The sequence below is a fragment of the Callospermophilus lateralis genome, chromosome 4 (assembly GCF_048772815.1).
Source record: "Callospermophilus lateralis isolate mCalLat2 chromosome 4, mCalLat2.hap1, whole genome shotgun sequence".
NCBI classification, from domain to species: domain Eukaryota; kingdom Metazoa; phylum Chordata; class Mammalia; order Rodentia; family Sciuridae; genus Callospermophilus; species Callospermophilus lateralis.
Genome location: NC_135308.1, coordinates 100,333,803 through 100,359,139, shown reverse-complemented (window position 1 = coordinate 100,359,139; position 25,337 = coordinate 100,333,803). Strand labels below are relative to the sequence as shown.

The 25,337-nt window shown below is 34.3% G+C and overlaps 1 protein-coding gene across 11 annotated transcripts in view; it reads left to right on the top strand.

Moving 5' to 3' along the window:
• Nucleotides 1-25,337, top strand: part of Kif21a (kinesin family member 21A) — a 148,787-nt gene that overhangs the window by 7,944 nt on the left and 115,506 nt on the right. The gene's annotated exons all lie outside the window — the stretch shown is intronic.

The window sequence follows — 25,337 nt, the reverse complement described above, 5'->3', positions numbered from 1 at the left end:
GGAGAGTGTGTGGGAGGGAAATTACCATTTGAATTCCTTAAACAGTCATAAAAGTTTCATTTAACAGATGAGTTCTAATGCTCTCACTGCCAGTAAAAATGGTCTCACTATAGGGAAGGTGGCTGGGAAGTGGGGGTGGGTGAAGCCTGCTTATGAGAATCTAGAGTGGAATTTGACATAGAAATCTGGGTGGTTTAAAATGACCTTCTTTTCCATGTTACTTCACTAGTGGTTCTTACGTTTTAAAATCATCTCCTCCTCTTCTTTCTTTATTTCAGAGAGAATAAAGATTATGACACATTTTGATTGTAACAGAGGCTACAAAAAGTCTTCTATGTTCCACCTCTACACAGAGCTTTTAAAAACTTTTTCCATGTAGAGAAATTTTTGCCTTTGAGGATTAGGGCACAGCCCTTCCTTATATGATTCTTCTTGTCTCTGAAATAGAATATTCTTTTTTAAAAGAAGGTACTAATGTATTGACAGCAGTATTAGAGTAGAACATTTGAAGGAAATTGGGGTTATGACATGAAACAAGTAGATATCTACATGTCCAGATTAGACTGACAGTCATTCAAGAATTAATCACAGAGTTAGTGTTCTTGGATGACTCTTCAACTCCATCTGTTTCTTCAGTAAAAGGAAAAAAACAAAGAAAAATGTTCAGGTGTGGTTGTGGAAAGGTAAGCATCATGAGACAGACCCAACAGAGGCTAAAACATCAAGGACAATTTATTTCTTACTTTTGGATCTCTTATTGTTTAGTTAAAATTTTAGTTTTTGAAATTGGATTTGACATTTTTCTTAACTTTGGAGAGTTGTGTTTGTCATTTTGTCATGACAGTATCATAAATCTCTGAACATGATGAAGGAAATTATATGTTTTTCAGAGTAGATATTCACATTCTCTTATATGGCTACAATGTCAGAGGTTGTCTAAATAAGTTTGTTCTTTTTTTCTTTTAGCAAAGAGGAGTAAGAGGCTTTGGAGAGAGTCAAGCTGTAGTTAATTAAGTGATGTGATCATATAAGGTACTAATGAGGCATAGGGCATCTGGAACTTCACTTGTATTCCTTCTAATTTTATTTACTTCCTTTGGATCAGAATTTATTTATTTTTTCATAATTATTAAATTTCCACTGTTTCCACTGTGTGCTAGTATTACAGAAACTGGAGGTATTAAAGTTATTAAGGGTAGTGAGATGTAATACAAGGAGCACGGGATGGTCACAAAACTGTTTTAATCAGGATTCTTACCCTGATGAACTTGTTCTTGGCTAGCCAGTTCTTCACCTACTTCAGTGCATTTGGGAAAGGATCAAAAGAGACAACCATGTGAAAGCATTGGAAAATCCTTTTTCTTTTTACAAACCCTGGTGGTAATACGATTAGGGATGAATTTGAATAATCAACCATGGGCATGTTGGTAATGTTCTAAACTCCAGCGATTGAATTAGTCATTCTCTATGTGTAACCCATAACTTGAATCTGTAAAATGCTTTAAACGTACTTGTTATCTATTCTTTTTTTTTTTTTTTGAGTGTCTATTATTTAAGCCAGTATGAATGACACAGCAATATACATACATATATATGTATGCCCTATTGTAGCCTAATGTTCACTACTTTATGCATACGGAAATTTTGAGTAATGTGCTAAATATTGTATATCATATGCTTTATTTCTATGATTCTGTACTTTATGTATTAAATTCAGTATATCAAATAGTAATATAATTGGCTAGCCTTTATTATTTAATAAGCACACTAATTTTATTATTCTAAGACTTGTGCTGTCTCCTACAACTCTGGATAATGTTCTCATTTGCACTGATGAGCACTGACTGTAAATGACTATTTCCTGGAATCAAAAAATGAGGGATAGTGTTGCTCACCAAATGTTGTGGTACTGAGGATGCTTTTCAGAAAGCATTGATATTGCATTGATATTGAGTATTAACTTTTCACTACCTATATCTATATTAGGATATAATGTATTGGAATTCTATAGACATTTGACCAACAGATGGTAAGCCAAACACAGCAAACACAGGTGCATAATCATTCCATGACCTTTGAAAATTGGTGTTTGCTTGCTTTCTTTTTTCCCTCTGTTCAACCCAAAGCTCTTTTGTTTGGGTTGCCTGTTGGTCATTTATTCTGTATCTGTCCTACCCTAAAATGGAAGTTGTCAACTGCTGATTAAAGTTGAAATTACAAATTTAATTCCTGGTTATTTGGCCTGCCATTTAAGTTTCCTTAATTTAAATGTGACATCTGTGACACTTTGGGTATCAATTTAGTCAATACAGTATGATACTTTTGAATTTTAGTTTGCCAACTTGTCCTTAGATTGGCAAGAGATTCCATTTTTCCTTGATTATATTCTTATCTATTTTGCTACATAAGCATAATTGGACCTTCTGTTACCTTTGTAGCAGATTCAGCTGTCTTTGAGACAGAGTCCTTTAGTTGATTCTTAATTTTACATTAGCATGCTATAAATCATCCTAATTTTTAATTTACATGTTATATGTGTTCTGTTATTGTAGCTCTCAACAGAGTAACTCAAGGGCTTTTGATGATTTTGCACTTTTAAATTTGAGCATGTTTTTATACCACTTTTGTGGTCTATTTTATATCTTTATTTTATTTTATTCTTTTGGTACTAGGGACTGAATCCAGGGGGACTTAACCACTGAACTACATCCCTAGCCCCATTTTAGCTTTTGAGACATAGATTTACTAAGTTGCTGAGGCTAGTCTTGAAATTGTGATCCTCTTGCCTCAGTCTGCTGGGTGGCTGGGAGTACAGGTGTGGGCCACCTGTGACTGGCTTGTCTGATATCTTTCAATATTAGAATCCTACCTCATTCTGTTTAAAAATTGTCATAAAGATATTATATGTTATTGGGTCCTGTGAATAGTGTGATATGTAAGTCTATTTGATTTCAGTGTGCTGCTAGTAAGGACAAAGTTGTGAGTTTGGTCCCTGGATGGACTTCTCAGCTTTCCTACTTTTTAACATAACCTTTGTAGTTACTATAAATGTTGCTGTTTAGAAGCAGGGACTGGATATTCATGAGGATGAATCAGTATAAATTTGTTAATAGTGGTAAAAGTTATCTCCAACTATGTTCCAAAATTTTCATCCCTTTTAGTACATCATTATGAATGAAAGTAATGCTTAATTCAATGTCTATAGGAGCTGAACAAATATTGAAAACTTATATGAGCTAAATAAGCAAAAATAATACCTACTTAATATGTTTGTTGTACGAATTAAATGAAATGCATTAAAACCCTTATATTATTGGCACTTAGTAAACATTTTCCAAATGATAATTATTACTGTCTTTTTTTGATGTTACCATTTTTTTTTTTTTTTTGTCTAGAAGAAGAGAAAACTTATCAAAATGACTTCATTGACTCTGAACTCTGGTTAAGTAGATCATAGGATAAGTAAAAACAAAAGCAGAAACGGAAACATTGTGTCTCCCTCCGCCTTGCCCCACTGTAGAAAATCTGAGTTCATTGGTCTTTAGTAAGATTATTGCCATTAGCATTTTTAAAAGAACTATCATGAGTGATTCTGATCTATGGCAGTGTTGAATATCACTACCTAAATCAGGAGACTTCTTTATATGTTACATTTGAATTTCTGTTTTCCTTATCTTTTTTCAGATGGAATCATTGGTGTCCTAAATGGGCAGACTTGGTTCCTCTGAGTTTTTTGAGTCAGACCTATATAAAGCTACAAGTAAATAACAGCAGTGTTTTTTGCCTCAACGACCTATTAATCTAAAATTTGTTTTGCTGCTAACTTACTATTGATTTTGCCTGTGCTTTTGGGTCATAGCGTTCCCTTTAATCTCTTATTTTATTTTATTTGTCCAGACTTGGCCTCTGTCTTAGTTTCCTGACTTATGTCCCTTTCCCCATATCTAGATTCCAAACACATTTGATTAAGTGGAGTTATGAAAAGCCCCTTTTCTGTGGTGAGAATTGTCCTCTTTTATTTCATCTGGGATGTCCTTCAACTAATGTGAATCCTTCGAAACTGAAAGTTACCACCAATATACATGTGCTGTCATTGATCTAGTCTAGGTCACCTGTGGACCTCACTTCACTTCCTTTTCACCCCAGCCTCCAGACAGGCTAATTGCACTACTCTCTTCTTCACCAGGAGACTCCAGTATGTTTTGAGACTAAAGTCACCTGAAGAGACTCCAGTGTGTTTTGAGACTAAAGTCACCTGAGATTAAGAAACTGTGATTTTGATATGAAATTAATGTGACACATACACATATAAGCATGCACCCAACACATAAAATTCACTAAGAAGTTGAATGAACTTAGCTAATGTTGTATAAGACATGTTAATGAACAAAAATAAATTGAAATTTTCCCCAAATTTAAGTTGATGAAAAAGATTCTCAAGTTCTTCCTATGACATTTTGGTCAAAAGAGATATATGAGTTTGTCAAGAAGCTTTGAAGTTTTAAATCCATATCTAAAGCTCTGTTGATTATCACTTTGAAATGGAACTTCTTGGTCAGTCCTGAACTGTGCCTAATGTTGCATTAATATCAAAATGTCCTATTGGCTTCTGCTGTGTCCTTACAATATATATACAGTGACAGTTTGGCATCTTATTTTGCTAAAGTAGCCTATAGACTGTGTGCTAGTCTAGGCCAAGCTACTGGTATACGCAATGAAATTGTTCTATATGGGACTGGCACATCTAGGTGAGTCAGGCATGGTTTTTCTCACAGCAGCATCACTGAAAATGGGGGGAAAGTAGGAAAGAAGAAGAATATGAGAAGGAATTATGCATGTTCATTCTTGAAATCAAGTAGCCATCCTGGCTTTTTGGTTCTCTACTCCTGGCAGCCCTGTATTGTAGGGTACAAAGCATTGGGGCTTTGTGGCAACAGTATTATCTTATTCAATATCTATCAAGTAGTTGCTAAGAGCTGGTTGATCTCCCCTTTCTTTTTCTAACTTTATGTTCCTTATTTATTTATTTCTTCATTTTATTTATTTTCGTTTCTGTGGTGCTGAGGATCGAACCCAGGGCCTCGCATGTGCTAGGCGAGCGCTCTGCCGCTGAGCCACAACCCCAGCTCCTCCTTATTTATTTTTTATTGACATAATATTTACACTTTTATGAGATACAGTATTGTAATTTGATACATGTAAACAATATGTAATGACCAAATCATGGTAATTAGTTTTTCCTTCTTCTCAAATACTATTATTTCTGTGCGTTGGGAACCTTCAAACTTCTCTAGTTATTTTGAAATGTATAACGAATTGTCATAGACTTTAAATCCCTATGTGCCATCAACTCCAGAGCACGTTGTCACCCTACTGGGTGTTGTGGTACCCGTGATGATGTACCTTCTTCACTCTCCCTACTGTCCCCTACCTTTCCTAGTCTCTAGTGATTTCTGTTCTGCTGTCTTCTTCTATTGACGTTTTCCTTATTAATTTTGTTTCATCTTCTCATTCCCACCTCTTAATTTTATTTTCTTTTGTAGCATGGCTTATTGAAAATAGCATAGACTTTAGAGTCAAAAATATATGAGTTCAAAATTTTAGGACAACCACTTAACTTTTGTGAGCCTTAGTTTTCTCATTTATAAAATGGAGTTAGTGCCAATCTATAGGATTGTTAAGTATATAACAATCTTAGTGTATAGAGTGCTGTAAATGACTTGCACTAGGAATGTTTTTTCTCTTTTCCTCTTCTAGCTAATGTCTAGTAACTAACCCTAATTTCTTTTCTGACCCCATTCAAGGTAGGGATTATTTCTTTGGTGAGCTCTTGTTTATAAAACTTTAGTTTTATCTAGGTACTTTTAACTATGAAGTAGAAATGTAGAGATAATAAGGGTGTGTTCATTAGTTTTTTGTCTTGGTGACAAATTACCTGATCAAATCAACTTAAAAGAAAGAGCTGGGTAGCTCATCCCTGTTATTTCAGCTACTCAGGAGGCTAAGGCAGAAGGATTGTATGTTTGAGGTTAGCTTGGGCCCTTAGTAAGATCAGAGGCCCTAAAGGATGGGGGTCATAGCTCAGTGGTAGAGAAGCCTTAGGTTCAATCCCCAATATTGGGAAAAAAATAAAAGTAAAGGAGAATAGATTTATTTTGGCTCACAGTCCCATGATTTCAATCCATGGTCACTTGGCTCCTTCCCTTCGGACTTGTGCAAAGCAGAACATTATGGTTGAAGCATGAGGTGGAAAACTGCTCATCTACTGGTAGCCAGGAAGCAGAGAGAGAGAGAGGAAGGTGCCAGTGTTCTAATGTCCCTGGCACCACCTCCTAATGTTTCCACTGCCTCCCAATAGTGCCATCAGCTTGGGCAGCACTCCAAATCCAAACCTAGCATAATAGGATTGTTATGAGAATTGATTGACATATTTATAAGGCCTACTGAAAAATGCCTGGCATACAGTAAGCCTCAATAAAAGTATTTGGATTAAATTACAAAAAAATTTTCCATAATAGAACCTCTCACAGGTCTTCAGTTAAAGTTACTGTCTGTCTCTAATGAAGAAGAAAAGGGATGGTAACAGTGCATTTATATTAGGTCATATACATGACCTTGATATCACCAGCGGAAGATATCATCATTGTGTTTATATGGTAGAACACTGCCTTGGCTTGCTTTTACTGACTGTGCTGATTTGCAAAAGTCAAGACTGAGATGATCATACTTTCTGAACCAGTTTGAATACCATGTCGTCTGAATTTTGTCTTCCTTGGCATGTACACTACTGGAATTTTCTATTTATCTCTAAGCACATGGGGGCTGCTTTCTTATTTCTAACTGCTTACCTGGAAAGGTGAGCTGACTGGCATGTTAATCCTTAAACCTCTGAAATATATCACTTAGTTTATTATTAACCTAAGCATACCTCTACTTATGCCAACAAGTTTTTTTTTTTTTTTAAATTAAGACCCCAAAGTTTTTTCGACAGAAACTACCATCTCACTATTTCCATGTGGCATATCAATAAATAGTGGCCGTCTCACTATTTCTATATGGCATATCTAATTTGAAGTAATTTTTAAAGATTGATGTAGGTGACAGTTTTTTTTTTTTTTGCTAACTTAAAAAAAGATATTTGATTAAATTTTCCTTTTTGTATGATGAGAGAAATCATTTTACTTATTTTTAATTTTAATTACTTTGGTTAAATAAAAAAAAAATCAATAAACAAGTATTGTGATTTCCTTTTCTTCTTTGGACCTTACTCAATAATTGAATCTTCATTGTTTATTTAATATTAGTTCCCTAAACCTTTGACTTGATGACTAGTTTTGTTTACATTGAAAACAAGTTTCTGAGCGATAAGGTTTCTACAAATGAAGCCTGAAACTTAAATCATGGTGGGGGAGGAGATTTCACTTTTTAAAAAACCTGTTTAGAAAACAAACTGGATTACCTTCTTTTCTTTTTGATGCAGGGCCCCACAGGTACATGCAGTCTACCACTAAGGTGCATCACCAACCTGTGATTGAACTGTTGAAACAGATACCTTTTGTGTCTTTCACAAGTTGACTTGCTATGCAATGAAACATTGCAATGACAGATGAACCTATAATATACTGGTAGATCATTAAGTGGTAAAATTGAATTGTTTGCTGGCTTTGAAAAGCAGAAGAATCATCCTTATCCAAATATAAGCTCCTAAAATGATGAATATAACTGATAGAAACAGAGTAATACAACTAAGGATAAATACCCTTCACAATCATAGTTAAATTTCCTATGCTCATGCTGTAAAACAGATGTTTACAAATTTGTATTGTTTCCTGTACATTCTGAAGAGAACCATATTTTCTATTTACCTGAAAAAACCAAAAGATTTAATAACAGGAATTTCTGTTTTCAAAAGCAATCATCTATATGACTTTTGTGGACTATTAAATATGTTTATTTTATATGCATATTACATAATTTTCCTTTTACAATGCAATCTTTTAAAATGAACTTTGGTGATGAAAGTAATGCTGCTGAACTTTGAATTCAAATCTCTTTGTGCCACTGATTCATTTTCAGGTGGTGGTGATGTAAAAGTAACCTTGTGGAAAAATAGCGTGTCACTTCTCTGTGACTCAGATCCTATGTGTAATGTGGATAATACTTCTGTGGCTTACATCACAGCCTTAGTAAAAATATTTAAAAAAGCTACCCCAAGCCATTGTAACTATGGAAGAAGTTACTTAATCAAATATATTTTGCTAGCTAAAGGAATTAATTTGTAAGTATAATAAGTAGCTCACATCTCTGACCATTCCAATGAAATTTTCCTCAGATTAATTCAATGCATTGCAAGTAGTGAAATTGAATTTTTTAGTTATTGAGATCAAATTCACTCAACACACTTTGCTGGGGAGATGCAAGAGAAATCAGGTATGGATTTTGCCCTTTTAAGAATTCAGTCCAGTTCGGAAAATCTTATTCTATACAAGATATGATGGCTTTCCCTTGAAACATATCAAAAATGAGTATGAACACTATAGGTACAAGCTATCTGAATAGTCCCCTAAAGCAATTGTAATCACATTAGCCACTTTTAAATACAAAAGCAACTTAGTATTTTCCATAATAGTAACGTAAATGCTTCTTAATAATTAAATACTGTGAAATCTAATCTTTGCAATCTCCTAATCTTTACCATAATCCCACTGGTTTATTAGCTTTCTCTTCTATACTTATCCTTTCTAATGCTTTTCTAATTTCTGTGCTCATTCAGTTTTTTTATTTCCTTTTTTTGAATTTCATCCTATTCTCACCAGATATATTCATTGCAAAGATATATTGACAACTGCTCATCCACACATACCAGGACATGAGTAAGCACATCCTATGTGTATATGTGTGCATACGCACACATATCTACGTTCCCTTTTCCCACAAAGCTGGTTATTAACATTCTTTGAGTGGTCAACTTTGGTCTGAGTAATGTAGGAAGCCTTTATAGGAATTTCTTAAAATATACCATTTCTAAGAATATTTTGAATACAGAAAACTCCTTTGTTAACTCATATTTTTTTCTTATGTATCTATTTCTCTTCCTCTCTCCCTTTTTCTCTTTCTTCTTCTTTTTGTACTAAGTACTGTACCCAGGGGCACTTTACCACTGAGCTATATCTTAATCCTTTTTACTTTTCAGACAGGGTGTCCCTAAGTCAGTGGGAGTCTCACTAAGTTGCCCAGGCCAGCCTCAAACTTGCTATCCTCCTACCTCTGCTTCTCTAATTGCTGGAATTACGGGCGGGTACCACTGTGCCTGGTGGTTCTGCATTTATTTCATCAATCCCAATTTCCTGTGGGTACAGACTATGTTTCTATGTTTTTGTTTTTGTTTTTGTTTTTTTCTCAGTAAGCTGATGATCTGTATTTTGAAAGGCTCAAAACCCAAGGACTGTTGAATGTTTAATATTGTTGTTGGGTAGCTCTTAAATCTTTGGTAGACTTTTAGATGCCATCAATAGTTCTGTTTTTTAGTATCTAATCTTACTTCTATTATATGTATCTTTTGGAGTAGCCAGTTCTTGTTATAAGGAAGTTGCAGTAATATGATTGACTAAGAGGAAGGTGGGCCATAACATCAGAAGACTTGTTTGAGCTTTTTTCCTTTTCTAGTTTTTGATCTTGGGTGAATTTTTTCCTCATCTGTAAAAAGATATTGATGATACATACCTCATACACTTATTTGTTCCTAAGGATGCTTTTCCTGACCAAGTCTACCACATTGCTAACCCTACAGCTCCTCATCAGATGTAACTATAATTTATATTCTATAATAATAGAAGGTTTATTTATAGGTTGCTACATAAACCATTGTATTTGGGGTTGGTTTCTTTTGACTTTTTTTTCCTCACATGAATTGTGAGTTATTCAAGAGCAAGGAGATACGCTTTTTTATTTCTTCATTGTCCTTCTCATGTACTTGGCAGGCATGTCAGCTCTAATATTCAACATCAGAAGAGGAAAATATAGTATATTTCAGATTAGCATTAGGGAGGCTTTAGTAAATCAGTTAAAAAAAAAAAAACAAAAAAAACAAACTTCTACTGATGTGCCAGGAAGAGTGTTTAGGGTGTTGGGGATACAGATGTGAGCAAGACAAGAATTTTAACCCTGAAGGGGCTAACATTGAGTGAGGATGGAGACTTTTTTTTTTTTTATTAAAATTCAGATACTGAGATGTACTATGGAGGGGATACAATGACATACTTTCTAGTTATTGGGCTTTATTATGAGGAAACATTTGAGTTGAGACTTGGATGTTGAGAAAAGAACCATGGGAGATCTGCGAGACTAGTTTTCCAAGCAAATCACATGAAAAATCTTTGATGAATAAACTGGCATGTTAGTGGACTAGGGTAGAAGGTCAGTCTAGCCAGATACAACACATAGAAAAGAGGGTGGATACAGATCAGATCAGATAGGGAGGGAGGAACCTTGCAGTTCAGAGAGGAAATTTTGGACTTCATTTTAACTTTGTGGAAATGTGACATGGATTGATTTACATATTAGAAAGATAACTCTGATTGCTATATACAGGATGGCCTGTTTTATAAGAGTTAAACATGGAGGTGACAACAAGCAAGAAAGCTGCTGTGTTCCAGGAGAGAGATGGAGGTGGCTTGGATGAACTAATAACCAGAGAATAGAGAATGTGAATCAGATTTGGGGAGATAGAGCTGTGAGGCCTTGCTGATAAAGGGTATGATGAAAAGAGAAGAATCAAATATATTATATTTGAGGCTTTGAGGGAAATTGATTTTTTGGGGGGGGCGGTGGGATTCATCATTCTACTTTGAATTTTATTTTGAGATTGCTGTGTACATTGAACATCCTAAAAAGGATGTCAAGTTGGTTATTTAATATATGAGTTTGAATCATAAGGAAGATGTCTGGTCTGAGGATAAACTTTTGAGAGTCAACAACATTTAGTTGGCTGAAGCGATGGATCGGACGCATTTACCCATGAAGAAAGAAAATTTAGAGAAGGCTTGTTAGGAAAGAGCCCAGGGACACTCTCAAATTTAGAGACTAAGAGAAGATCCAGCCAAGGAAACTGGAGATCAGTGAAGTAAGAAAAAAGTAGTAAGTAGTTAGGCTTTTCAAAAATATCCGACATCACATATAACTCAGTGCCTGGATAGGAGTTTTCTCCTTGCTTCCTAGTGAAGTTTCTAATCTGATTCTCCTCTTTCCTCCTCCAAATCTCACATCAACCTCAGAGTCCTTTACTGCTATCTTTGACACAGGCCTCATCCACTGATCTCATGGCCAGGTCTTCCATTCATCACTAGTCATCCTATTAGCATTTTTGGCAATTTGGCAACTTAAAATTGCCATAGGTAATTTTCCCAACACTATACTCTCACAGTTCCTTCAACTCTTCAATACCATTGCCATTCAATATTTCAGACCAGAGCAACTTGCAGATCTGAGATGGCTAGTTTTGCTGGGGACTGGAGATGTTTTACTAACTGGGAAAAAGTGGTTAATGAAAAATTTGAGGTAATTTCTGTTATCACTAAGAGTACTGGAGCATTCTACTCTTGGCCTGTCCTGTTGGGAATTCCCTGGCTCTTGTTCCCTCATAATACCTATGGCCTCTTACAACAAATGTCCATTTCCCCTAGAGTCAATTTTTATGGGCAAAATGTCATTTTCTTCTTTGTCCACTTGGGAAATGAGAAATAACACACATCTATGACTTGTCAAACAGTGTGAGTGCTGCTTGCTGGCTTAGTTACTATACTTTTGTTTTTCTTGTCTTTCTATCTTCAGACTTTTTCATGTAGGCAGCAAATGACATTGTGTGTGTGTGTGTGTGTGTGTGTGTGTGTGTGTGTTTTTACATGGCTAGATTCCAGAAGCCACACCTCAGATTTTATCAAGTAGTCACCCATCCTCCGGGATGGCTACTCTGGGATGGGCAAGCTTTCTATGAGATGGACATTCTAAGATGGTTTACTCTTGAGAAGTGAGATGCCATAATTGTCTTGTTTTGTTCTTCTATCGTTTTAAATAAAGAAAACTTTGGGCTTCCCCCTCACTTGGTTTAGCAGAGGAGAGACATTCTATATCCCTATGCTTTGGAGAAGAAAAAAATAGTGTTCTCTATACCCAGTTCCTTCAAAATATTCCCACCTTGTATCTTTAACCTTACCTCATATGGCCTGAGGATAAGAGATAAGGGCTGATAGTAGAAAGGCCAGTTGGCCACCTCTTGGGAAATCCTTGGGATGTGTCTGCAGGTTTTTCTTGAGGCTTTTAGTTGACATTATAAGATGACAAGAAAAATATCTTCCTTATCTTGTCATAACTCGAGTATTTTACTATATGAGTTAATAGCTCATGTGATTTTTGTAGTAAATATTGCTGGGCAATATGGTTCCTTCACAAAGGAGCTCCTATCAACCCTCAAGGGAAGCTGCAAAAGAATTGTTTACACTACAGAAAGGGAGTTCAAAGTCCTAGGGCCTAGCTATACTTCTGCCAGTAACTAGAAAATTACTTCAGGCAAATCCTATATTTTCTCTTGGCCTAATCTTTAAAATGAGAATTAGATAAAGGATCTCCTCCAAGATTCCTCTGGCTCTAACATTTCTGAATCAGTTTTCAAGACATTCCTACACTACTCTAGGAACTTGTCCACCTGTTATTCAAGGAAATACAGCTTTCAGATTTCAGTGATATACCATTCCATCCCATATCATACTATTCATTGATTTTTAAAAAATATTTATTTCTTTTAGTTGTACACAGTACGTTTGTTTCATTTTTTTTTTTTTTTTTGGTGCTAAGGATCAAACTCAGGGCCTTGCCCATGCTAGGTGAGCGCTCTACCACTGAGCTATAACCCCAGCCTGATTTCTTTTTTAAACTACTAATTCATTCACTCAACAAATACTACTCTGTTTACTAGTATGTATCCAGCCATTACACCAAGTTCTCATGCAAGGAAGATGCCATTTGTCATAAGTGAGCCATGCTATTAGTATAGAACACATCTGTCTTTCCACAATGTCATAATTTATTGAATCCCAATAAATCCATAAGCTACATTGATTACATCAGTTTTAATTAACCAAGTACTCTTAGTTTCACTTGGTAATTGTGACCCCGGAAATCATAGTTCTTTTAGTATTGAGAAGAGAGTCACTGAAGCCAACTAACCAAGCTGGTAGAGCTTTCAAGGCATAGAGTGGCAAAATGAAGGTCTGGAAGTCAGTTTCTAAGTGAGCAATGTCATGGACTGGAAAACACTGCTGAGCTGAAGCCTGGGGACAGAGAGTTGGCAGTTCATTGTTGTGATTTTCCTGGGCCAGGCTTGTGAGTAGTGACCAGGTCAGTGTATTGGGTTGCAGTTTGGGGGGCTCCTCCTTTTATAGGTCCTAGGTGAGGGGGTTGTATTTGATATGTTTGATAAATGTATGTTCCTAGTTTCTCTGGTAGAATTAGATATGCCATGTGCTCCTGATATAATTTGATAAATTTTCAGGTGGTAATTTTTTAAAATCAGCATAGATCGGTTATTTATAACTTTGTGCTTTCTGATTGATTATTCTGTGTGGCTGGGGGTTGTTCTTTTTGATAAGTTCTGTGTGTCCAACATTTGGTGGTTATCTACTTGTCCAGACAAGTCCTTTTGCCTCAGAGGTTGTTATTGAAATGAAGTAACTCAGGGCTAGGCACAACCTGAAAGCTGCTGTTCTATACAACATGGAGTAACTCAGAGCGGAGCACAGCCTGCTCTCCACACTGTTCCTCTTGCTCTGAAAACAAAACAACAAACAAAACAGTTCTAGAAACCCTAATTGAGTAAGTGGCAAATTAAATAACAAATATCACCTCTAAGTATACAGTTCCTGGTGCATAGCAGTTTCTTAAGAAATATTAATTCCCTATTGAAACAAAAGTCAGTGAAGCCCTTTTAACATGTCCTGGGGATTGCACTAATTGTGTCATGTTAATGCTAAATTTTTGGTGATTTGTAGGTAATCTTAGTGTATTATCAATGTAATATAATCATGTAACATCATCATTTGTCACAGGTATTTAGCAATATCCTCATGTTGCAAAACCAAGCCTTCCTTTAACTTATTAATGGATAATTCTCACTGCTGCTGTGGTAGATGCTTGAGCATGCATCAGTCATTAAGGAATATTCTGAATTAGATAATTCAATTCATAATTTCTGTTGCTTCTGTAGTTTCCTGGTATTTCTCAAATACCCCAATATTTATGTGTCCAGGTGCAGTGTCACAGTCAAATATTAAGATATCAATATCAACAGATTTATAGAGCTTACAGAACAACAACCATTTTTCTTAGAAAACTAATTTTCTTAGAAAAAGCTAGGAAGCTCTATGTTGTTTTCTTACATCAGTTATCCAAGTGAGAGAAGAGGCATTTACAGTTGTTGGAGGAGACTGACTGCACAACAATATGTGCTTGTTTTCATAACTGAACATGTCACTTCATGTATGTGGGTCATTCCTGCAAAATTACTAACTGGGCAGGTCTCAAAACTGTTACTAATCATCTCTGTCCAGATACAGATTAGACCTTGCAAAATCAAAGCTTTCTGGATGCTTTTCTGTCTTTACCTACCTTTTGCTTATTTGAAGGATAGAATTAGACATTGTTTAGAAGAGGGACCAAATTGGATTCCTACCGCATAATTGAGTTGGAGAGCTTGTCATTTCATATTCATGGTGTAGGTGGATTGTTACTGTCTTTTATGTTTATGCCATTTTCCCCCCATTCCACATGTCATCATTCTGGTTCATGTTTCAGATTATTTAATGCCTCATTGATTATAATAGTGTCATTAATGATGTGGACTAGTAAGGTATTCCAAAGAGCAAATCTTACTTCCAGGATGATCTGACCATTGAATCCAGTTGTTAAGACCTCTCTAGAACTTTAAAGGTAACAAAGGAAGCAATGTATTTTCTTTGTTTACTACTTTGCAAAGTTATACAAAGAAACATCTCACAATGGTACCCTTACTGATTAAAAAGTAACCAGCTAATTCATTTCCATTCTTTGCTCATTTATGATATAACATAACATAAATTAGTATAATATAAATTAAATGTATATTGAGAAAAGTTTAGTGAAATTTAGGCAATTGCAAATATTTTTGATATTAGAAAGTATAGTCAGACCAAACAAGCCTATTCACTTGAGAGAATTTTCTGTCCTTTTCACATAATTTTGGCACTCTGAGATATTATATTCATACTTAAAATTTTTCAACTTATTTTTTCACAAATAATTTAGTACTGTAATATTTTTTTCATTTCTCTCTCCCTAAACACATGTCTTCTGATACTCATGTTTTTAAAATTTCCACCTTTTCCACGTACTGCTCTTTGTCAAATCCTGCTGTTTGTTTCTCATTCATGTTTTATATATTTCACTTTTCTTTTCTCCCCACCCTAGCCATTCACATTTTCTTCATTCCAGCTTTGGTCTTTACTATTGAATTGCTGAATTATTGCCATAGTTTGTTAACTAATGATAGAAATAACATTCGTATGGCTTCTTACAGGCTGGGAGTAAATCCTTGTATGTTTTTATTCAACTCTTTTAATCAACTTGTTATTCCTGTTTTAAAAATGAAAAATGGACTCTGAGAATATGAGACTAATAATTAAAACAGCAGAGACTTGAACCAGGTCTTCTGACTGCCAATCACATGTTCTATTATGCCCCTCTGCCTTGTCTTAGGTCTTCTTCAATTCTCTATTTCATTGCTATCAGTTGTTTTTTCCTAAAGTATCACTTTGAACACATCTCTACTGATCTCTTTGTTTTCTTGCCCTTGTATATCTCTACCTTTTGAAGTTAGGCCACCAAACACTTGCAGATTTCCCTAGGGTAGAGCCTGTTCTTAAATATTGGGCTATCCTAAACTTCAGAGGTTTATAAGGTCAGTGTTGTCTTATCTGTTTTTATTGTTTTCATTTTTGGTACTTAGCATGGGAATAAACTGATTTTGCTGAATGAATTAAACCTTTATTACCAGCCCTTCAGTAGCTTGATTCCAGGAACTTTTGGCCCTGCCTTGTATCACTATTCTAATAATTTGCACTGTTGTTGATCCCTGTGCCTTAGTTACCGCCTTTGTTTACTGCTTAGTTCATCACTGAACTTTCCCTTGAGCTAATATGAACAACAGAACAACGCTTGTATTCATACACTGTTCAGCACAGACCCTTGTATATGGTAGCAATCTTTATTTTATTTATAACTAGTTCCTCAGTACACAGGACAGTGGTTAATTCATAAGGTACCTTCAATAAATATTTGTTGATTGACTCTGTAAATTTTTGTTATAAATCAGAATAGACCTTTGTAAGTGAGTCTCTAAAATCTGTGGACATTATGTGCCTGAGGCTGACTGTATATTTGCTTAGACTTCTGCTTGCTGTGTGATCCTAGATTCCTGATGTCCTCTGCCCTATCCTGTGCCTCCTACCCACTAAGATCTTCCTACATAAGCAAATTTCTTTCTGTTTTGCAATGCTGCTGAGACCCACTCATTGTCAAGTTCCTGTGGGTCTATTTGGTTTTTAGATCTTACATTAGGTTGGATGAGATGTTTTCCAAGCCCATGTAGAATTCTTTAAGAGCTACTTGGATGTGTTGTAATTGTTTTTTTTTTTTTTTTTAAGTGATTTTCTGACTATGTTTGTAGTTTATAAATATTGACCAATATCAAGTAAATCTTTTAACAGTCAAGTATCAAAGGCACTGTCTCTCCACATTATGTAAAGTATCAAAGGCAGTAGGTAGTGGTCTCATAGTGAACATTTTTTGGTCTGCTTTTTGTACAACTACACTTTTGTCATTGAATAACTGGAGAAAGAAAGAGTTAATAATGGATGATGGTTAAAATATAATCTCTTTATTACTATCCCTAGCAACAGAAAGAATATTTATGTCTAAATGGTTGAGTAAAATGATTTATGTTTCTGCTAATAGAGGAAAAAGAAGATATCAATTCAAATTTCTATGGTTTTTATTCTATGCTTTTTATTTCAAAGGAGGTTGAAACTTTCAAAACCAGTCCTCCAAAATGATGATAGGTTTTGGATGGTAAAAAAAATAAATGATAGATAGCTTATTACAATTTTAGGCAATTTTTTTTTTAGTACTGGGGAACAAACTCAGGACCTCATGAATGCTTGGCAACTGCTTTACCAATGAGCTACTATGCTTCTAGATCATAGTAAATTTGTTGTGTACATCATGTTAGTGTGCTGTTAATTTTCTTATAGAGAATTATTTAAACTAGAGTACAGGGGCTGGGATTGTAGCTCAGTGGTAGATACACACTTAGCATGTACAATGTCCTGGGTTCAATCCCTATCACCAAATAAACAAAACTAGGGTACATTTGAACCATTTTTGAAATATAAACTTATAGTATGTTTCTGACCATTTATGGGTGTTGGTATAAAACCTTTATTTCTTCAATAACTAGATTTATTGTTTGGTTTATCTGTATTTCATTGATCTTGTTTATCAGAGTTTAACCTGAAATATTGCATCTTACTAAAGGAAAAAAATTATAAGGAAAATGATTGCACTTTAATATAATTCTAATGCTACATGTTTCATTTAATGGTATTATTTATCATTATGGCACAAAAAGAGGAGGCTGCCTAAATACATTCTTTTTGTATCTTAAATGTATTTTTTAGTTTTTACTAAATATTAAATATTTATTAATATAAATATAATAAACATATATATGTTTAATTTGGGGGTGATTTGAAGGTACAATCAGCTTTAGAGTGATTTGAATTAATGATTCCTTGTAAGGCTTTAAAATTATTGTCTGTCAGAATTGGTTTTGTTTTCTTAGAACAAAGAAATGAGGTGTGACATTAGGTACCTATTTGAACACACTTTCTACTTGTCCTGGAGGGACCTGTTTTAAGGACTCTGTCCAGTCAAAGGGACTCAAGGATTAGGTGTTGATGTTTTGTTTAAGTGGAATAGCATTGAATAGATAGGAGCAAGAGGGAAGAATTGACCAATTGTTTTCAGAATGGGGATAAGAAACTGGGCATGCAATATAAGCTACTAATGTAATCTGTTTGAACTAGAAACAAAGATTTTTTTTTTTACATGTTACAGTGTCAACATAATGAAAATTTTACTTTACATCTTTTTTTAATGTTATATCCTTTTTTTTTTTTAAGAATAAGTTCAGATAGGTAATTAAGATTTATGTTTGCCCTGGAAAATAGAGATGGACTCCTAAAATATTTGCTAAATTAACGGAATATAGTCAATGGGTTCTTTCAACTGTTAAAACGATTATATATGGGCTCCAAAATGACAGAAAAGTGAATTCATGTTTGTTTTAAATGAAATTATTAATTTTTTCTTACTTTATAAAAATTAAGTATCATTATTTGAGGGCTTGAGGAGCTTCTTGAGGAAGTTTGGATGTAGATGTATGTGAAAAATACTACTCTAATTGTGGTGGATTCAAGAGTTATGGTAGATAGTTGGTCAATTTATTTTCCAGTTTTTTTTTTCATCTATTTGATGATAGAGGAGGCCTACATAACCATCCAGTTTTTATTTTTTTATCAGGGTCATCATCCCTAGTGACTGACTAAATATTTCAGTATTTCGTGTAGATTGTCTAGACAATACCTAGGAGAAATATAAACCTCGATTTTTATGGACATATTGTGTAGCCATGTACCAGTAGTTTAGATGTGTTTACCAGTATACCATTAATCATTGCACTTCCTGAAAATATATTTTTTGACCTCAAATTTACTGTGTTCTTTTTTAAAGATATTTTTAGTTGTTGACAGATCTTTATTTTATTTATTTGTATGCAGTGCTGAAAATCGAACTCAGTGCATCACACATGCTAGGCAAGTAAGCTACCACTCAGCCACAGCTCCAGCCCTCACTATGTGTTCCTTAGATATTGTGTCATATTTTTAGATCAATTTGAATGGTAGTTATTGAATTGTTGTATATACAATATATTGTGTTGAATTAATGAGAAACCTTGTCAGGCATAATATTTCAAACTTCAGTATGTAGTCCTGTCACCTGTAACTCTTGTAAAACATGCAAATTTTGATTTAGTAAATTTGGGGTGGGGTTTGAGACTGCATGTCTAACAGGCCCCTTAGTTAATACAGGTCCATAAGCAGCAAGATGGTAAGGTATAAATTATATCATTTAATAGCTGACATTCATATTGAAAAATTACTATTGACACACATGGAATATTCAAAGCTTCAAGATAAGAGATGATTGAGAGCTAAAAGAGGTATGGAAAATATCTCATCTAAAAGTTGATGTGAAGTTAAGATTATTTTGCACAGAAGGGATTAGAGACTGCTTCATAGCAAGGGTTGGGTTTAAGGCAGGCCTTGAAGAGAGGTGGGAATTGGAGGAAGGGTGAAAGAAACTTTACAAAGAAGGGGAGCAGTGTCAAAGACAAACAGGAATCTGAATGAGAGTAGTGTTTTCAGGGCAGGGAGGACCATTCTTTCCCTTTCCCTCATGCCTCCAGGGTGTGAGAATTTGGGAACTTTGAGGGAGAAAAAGGTAGCTATATAATTTGGTTAGTTTTACAATATGTAGAAAGTTGTTGTTGTTTTTAATTTTGGTTCGTTTTGAGTTTAATTCCACTGTGGTCAGAAGATACACTTAGTATATTTCAGTTCTCTGAATTTGTTGCAGATTTGATTTATGACCCAGAATATAATCTGTTTTGGTAAATGTTACATGAACTCTAGAACTAAACAGTGCATGTTCTATAGTGCTTGTGTTTAGTGTTCTATGAATGTCAACTAGGTCAAGATAAGTTAATGGTATGATTAAATCTTCTATATTTCTAATGATTTATTTTTGGTTTTTGCTTTATTAGTTACTGGGAGAAATGAGTTAACATTCTCCAAATATGTTAATGGACTTGTTTTCCTTTTCTGCCAATTTTTGTTTTTTTAAAAAAAAATATTTTTAGTTTTGGATGGACGTAATACCTTTATTTTGTTTATTTTTATATGGTGCTCAGGATCCAATAAACCTGGTATTTCACATATGCTAGGGAAGCACTCTCCCACTGAGCTCCAGCCCCTGTTTTCAGTTTTGAAGTTGGATGATTTAGTGGAGGTAAACTCAGGAATGTTGTATTTTTCTGTTTTATTGAAACTTATATTAGTGTCCTACTGATACCGGTCCAATGGAGATTGGGAATGGGCTCTTGTTCCCCTGGTGTTGAAGAATAAGCACCTGATATGCTTGCAAATTTTATTTAAGAAAGTGATACAGGATAGACTCCCCCCAAAGAGGAAGGGGCCTCAGAGCCAAAAGCCAGTGGTGAGGAGGTAAAACTTACTTTCTCATAGACCCAGAACCAACCTCTTTAATCATTGTTTTCACTTTCTTCCCTGTATATGTGACTGGGAGCAAAAACCCATAGGTTAATTGTCAGGAACTCTTTGTTCTCTGTTTGATAACAAGTCTCACTCTGTCTTTCTCCTACCATACTGCTGCTGCAACAAGGTACTACAAACTTAGTGGCTTGTAACGCATAAACATTTATTAATTTTTTGGTTCTGGAGATAAGAAGTTCAAAATAGGCTTCATTGGGCCCAGATCAATGTACTCCAGAGATTTTGAGGAGAACCTCTCTCCCTGCCTTAGAATTTCTAGCTCTTTGCACTATAATCCTTGCACTTCTTACTCATGGCACCATCTTTCTTCTTTAAAGCAGTCAAGTAGCATCTTTAATTTTTATTTCCATCTTAACATTATCTTTTCTATTATAAGGATTCTTGTGAAGGGCTAATGTGTAATCCCCCACCTCAAGATCCTTATCATGGTTACATCTGCAAAGTTTTTTTTTTTTCCATGTAAGGTAACATTCATAGGTTCTAAGGATTAGAATGTGAACATTTGGGGGAGGGTATTGTTCTGTCATAATCTCATCATTATGAACTATTTCTGTGCATCTTTAGTAATATTTCTTGCCATAAACTTAACTCTTCATTTAAAGTTCATTGAGGTTCTTAAATCTTTGAGGTGTGTTGTTCGTCAATTTTGGAAATTTCTTGGGCCACAGATCCTGTTTCTGTTTCATTCTCTTGTTCTGGAACTACAGTTATGCCTATGTTACATTTTGAGAGAGTCCTACATCTCCATATGCTTTGTTTTCTTCTCAATTATTTTTTCTTTCTGTGATTCAAATTAGATATTTTCTGTTGATCTGCTTTTGAGCTAATCAGAGGTGTCTTTTTTGTCCACTTACTAAGTGAATTTTTGATTTCAGATATTATATTTTGCCATTTTAGGATATTTATTTAATTATATCTAGATTAAAATTCTCTATTAATTTTCTTTTTATCCTTTCTGTATATGTTTTCTTTTCTTTAGTATATTTTAGTTGTTTTTATTTTATTTACATACATTTATGCAGCATTGGGGATCAAACACAGGACCTCACACATGCTAGGCAAGTGCTTTACCACTGAGTTACAATCTCAGCCCCTGTAATAATTATTTCAGAATCTTCATTAACTAACTATAACATCTTGATCTTTTGTTGATTGGTTTCCATTAACTGTTTTTTTCCCCTCCTGATTATTTGTCATGTTTTCCTTTCTCTATTCGAATGTTTTTTTTTGTCATTGATTTTATACTAGTTATAATGTGTAAAATTTTCACAGAGGGGGATTTTTATTTGTTTTTGGAATAGGGCATGGATTATGAGAATTGAAAATCACTGTAAATAAGATAGTATGGACATAAGGACACGAGCTTTTTACTTGTGAAGGAATTAATCAGGGAATGTTTGCTAAAACAATTGCCAGAATGTGGCCAAATTTTGGAATTTTCTCTAGAACTTGTTGGGAAATTGAGTAAGCTGGGGAATCTTTAGCTAGTTACTTAATCTCTTGATGCCTCAGTTTCCTCTTCTCTAAATTAGATAAATATAGTGTCTGTCCCACAGAGATATTGTGAGGATTATATGAACATGTCTGGCAGCAAAGCAAGTGTTCTCTGTATGTTGGCTGCTATTTATTTACTGAGGACTGAGAATAGACTATTGGATTTAGTTACCTGACAGTAATTAGCGTCTATGATAGTGACTTTTCAAGGAGGTTCTGGAGTGACTGAGGCATTAGAGAGAGTAAGAATAGGCCATTTTTTGAGATTGCTACAAAGAGGATTAGAGAACTGTGATAACCAGAGAAGCACAGGAGGTTAAGGGGTAGATTTATGGCATGATAATAATAATAATTATAATTATAGTAATCTTATAAAGTAATTATATATAACTCTGAAACTCTGTAGAGTAGGTACTAAGTTTACCCTCACTGCAAAAATGAGAAATCTGAGGCATACAGAAAGGTATTCAATCATGAATGTTTGAATGCTGAGAATGACCTATAAGGAAGGGAAGGGATAATTCTAGGAGCAAAGTTCTCAAATGGGTGAGAAATGATGGAATAAAGCTTACAAGTGAGAGATTAATCTTCAGTAGGACAAGAGAATGTACATTCATTTTAATAGTATGGAAGCAAACTGTATGAGTGGATTTAGGAAAGAGAAAATAAAATTTCATTTTGACAGCTTATAATTTCTCATTGAAGTAAGAAATAAGGGAGTTAGCTGAGAGTGAGTTTGGGTATATTAGAGGAGAAGTAGGAATTAGATATTTTGGAAAGTGACTGAGTGAATTTAGGATATGATGAGTATTTTGATAAGTACTGTGGGCCCTTTTGATTTTGTGATCATAAACAGAAAAGGGAGGTAGGGAGATTTTTGAGTAGGAAAAAGACCAATTAATGTGATAAAGTCTCGAAAGAAAGAAAGCAGCTTTTTTCCTTGAAAAGTTTAAAGTGTACATGCTTAAGCAATAAATATAAGCCTAAAAAGATGCATAAAAGAGTTGGATCACCTACAACTCAGGTTTTGTTCCTGCGGAGGAGGGAATGGAATGAGTGAGACTGAACATTGATGTGGCATTAAAGCATATGCAGGTACCAAAAGAACAATTATTTAACATCTCCTGGGATTCAACACTGTGCTTTTAAGTCTTTGAGTTCCTTATCTTTTAAGTCTATACCCTGTGGAGTTAGAGTTGGATCTATCTGAAGTTAACACATTGCTATAGTTACTCTTAAAGCAGGTATAATCACACTGTAATGACCTTGAAATGCCTTAAATTTTTTGTGTATCAAATGTATTGCTTAAATAGTGTCGAAAGTTGGAAATATTATTATTATTATTATTATTATTATTATTATTATTATTATTATTTGTAGGGAGGATATGTGGTTAGGGAATGGAGTAATAGTATGTATGTATGTTTTATTAAACAGGATATGTTCTGTAACTTCAAGTTTCTGTTAGAATTTAGAGAAGTGTTTTGAGTGCTGACAGCTTTCTTTGACTTAAATATGAAGAGTGTCCAGGAAAGTAATATGTAAAGTCATGCTTTACATATGAGCTGAGGAAGGAATTTTTTTTTTAAATTTAAAAAATTTGTATAGAAAATAAAACGGTCACACATGTAATGATGGTCACACATATAATGATAGGTTTGTAACTGTCCTGTGACTCTTATGGTCATTACTGAATGAATTTATCATTTTTTCTTATTGCATATTTTTTTTCTGGTGGTCTAGATAAGAATGACCAACTTTGTGTTTTCAGTCATTTCAGGGAACAGGCAACCTTCTGTTTCAAACAGAAGAACGTCTGTTAGTAAGAAATATGGAACAATAATGTGGGACTTTTTCAGTAGTTTGTTTTGGAACTTTATATACATTTTCATAAAGCAGCTGCAAGGAAAAGCGTGTGTAGGTTTTTGTTTCTTAAATGTTAATGTAAGGAATATTTAAAGAACTGCACGAAGCTTTTCAACTGTGTTTTATTTGACTGTTACTATTTAAATATTTCCTGTACTATAGTTTAATTAGAGGGCTACAGATTTAGAAAAGATCCTAAATTTAATTAACGTAAACATACCTCCCCCTTTCTTTCTCTATTTCTTTCTTCTCTCACCTTCCCTCTCTTCCTTCTGTTGCCCTTTCTGCCCTTCTTTTCCATTCTTTCATGATATTGGGGATAGAACCTGAGAGTACTCTGCTTCTCAGCTACATCCCCAACCCTTCGTTCATTTTGAGACAGAATCTCAGTAGCTCGCATACAGGCATGCACCAAATAATTTCTTTAAAAACTAGGCATTCTTGCAAAGGTCACAATGATTTTCCTCAACAGAGATTTTTAAAAATTGTGCAATTTTTCTAATTAATCTCTTTTCAAAATAGCATTTAATGTTAAAGAAAATTTAAAAAATAAATTATCAGCTTTATTTTTACTACATAAATAGCTTTAAATTTTCTATTACATATTTTAAGGGGTACCCACTGTATTTTTAATTGGAAAAACAAAAAGTTTTTCAGTGGGTAGAATTCATTTAATGCTACACATTTGAAATTTGAATTGACTCAGTAAGTAATGTATAATATGTGGAATAGTATAGATATTTCTGAAGTAATATGAAACTATAGCTAATTTTGTATTAATTTGCTGAGAAAGAACTCAAATTTTGTCAATTTTTTGATATATTATTAATCTTATTTAATGCTAAATTATAGAAAGCATAGTTATAGAATTATTATATATTTTTACATTGCTACCTATATCATGAAATGTGATGGTAGTGTTACGTTTCAAGGAATAGATGGTATTTATTCCAAGGGAAAGGAGAACTCTTATATTTAATGATCCCAAACACCTATTAAAAATTTCCCAACAAACTTTGATTGTCTTTCTAGTTATAATAAAGAATAACAATTCAGATTACTTTTTAACACTACTTAAGGTGGTAAAAGTAATACCTAAAATGTGTTATCCTTTCTTTTTATTTTTTTAATATTTCATTTTTTAGTTATAGTTAGACACAATACCTTTTTGTTGTTGTTGTTTATGTATTTTTATGTGATGCTGAGGATCGAACCCAGGACCTCGAATGTGCTAGGCGAGCACTCTACTGCTGAGCCACAACCTCAGCCTGTGTTACCCTTAATTAATTAAAATATATATAAAGGAATTTGAGAGAGCAGTAATTATTTCACATGATTATTTTTCTAATCAAGCCTTTTTTTTCTGATCTGATTTGCTAATAAAGTCAGAAGAATATGGTGGTATTTCACAACAGGTCGGTGGCCCTTACATTTTAAGAATGAGAAAAAATCTTCTGGATTTCTATACCTAGCTGTCTA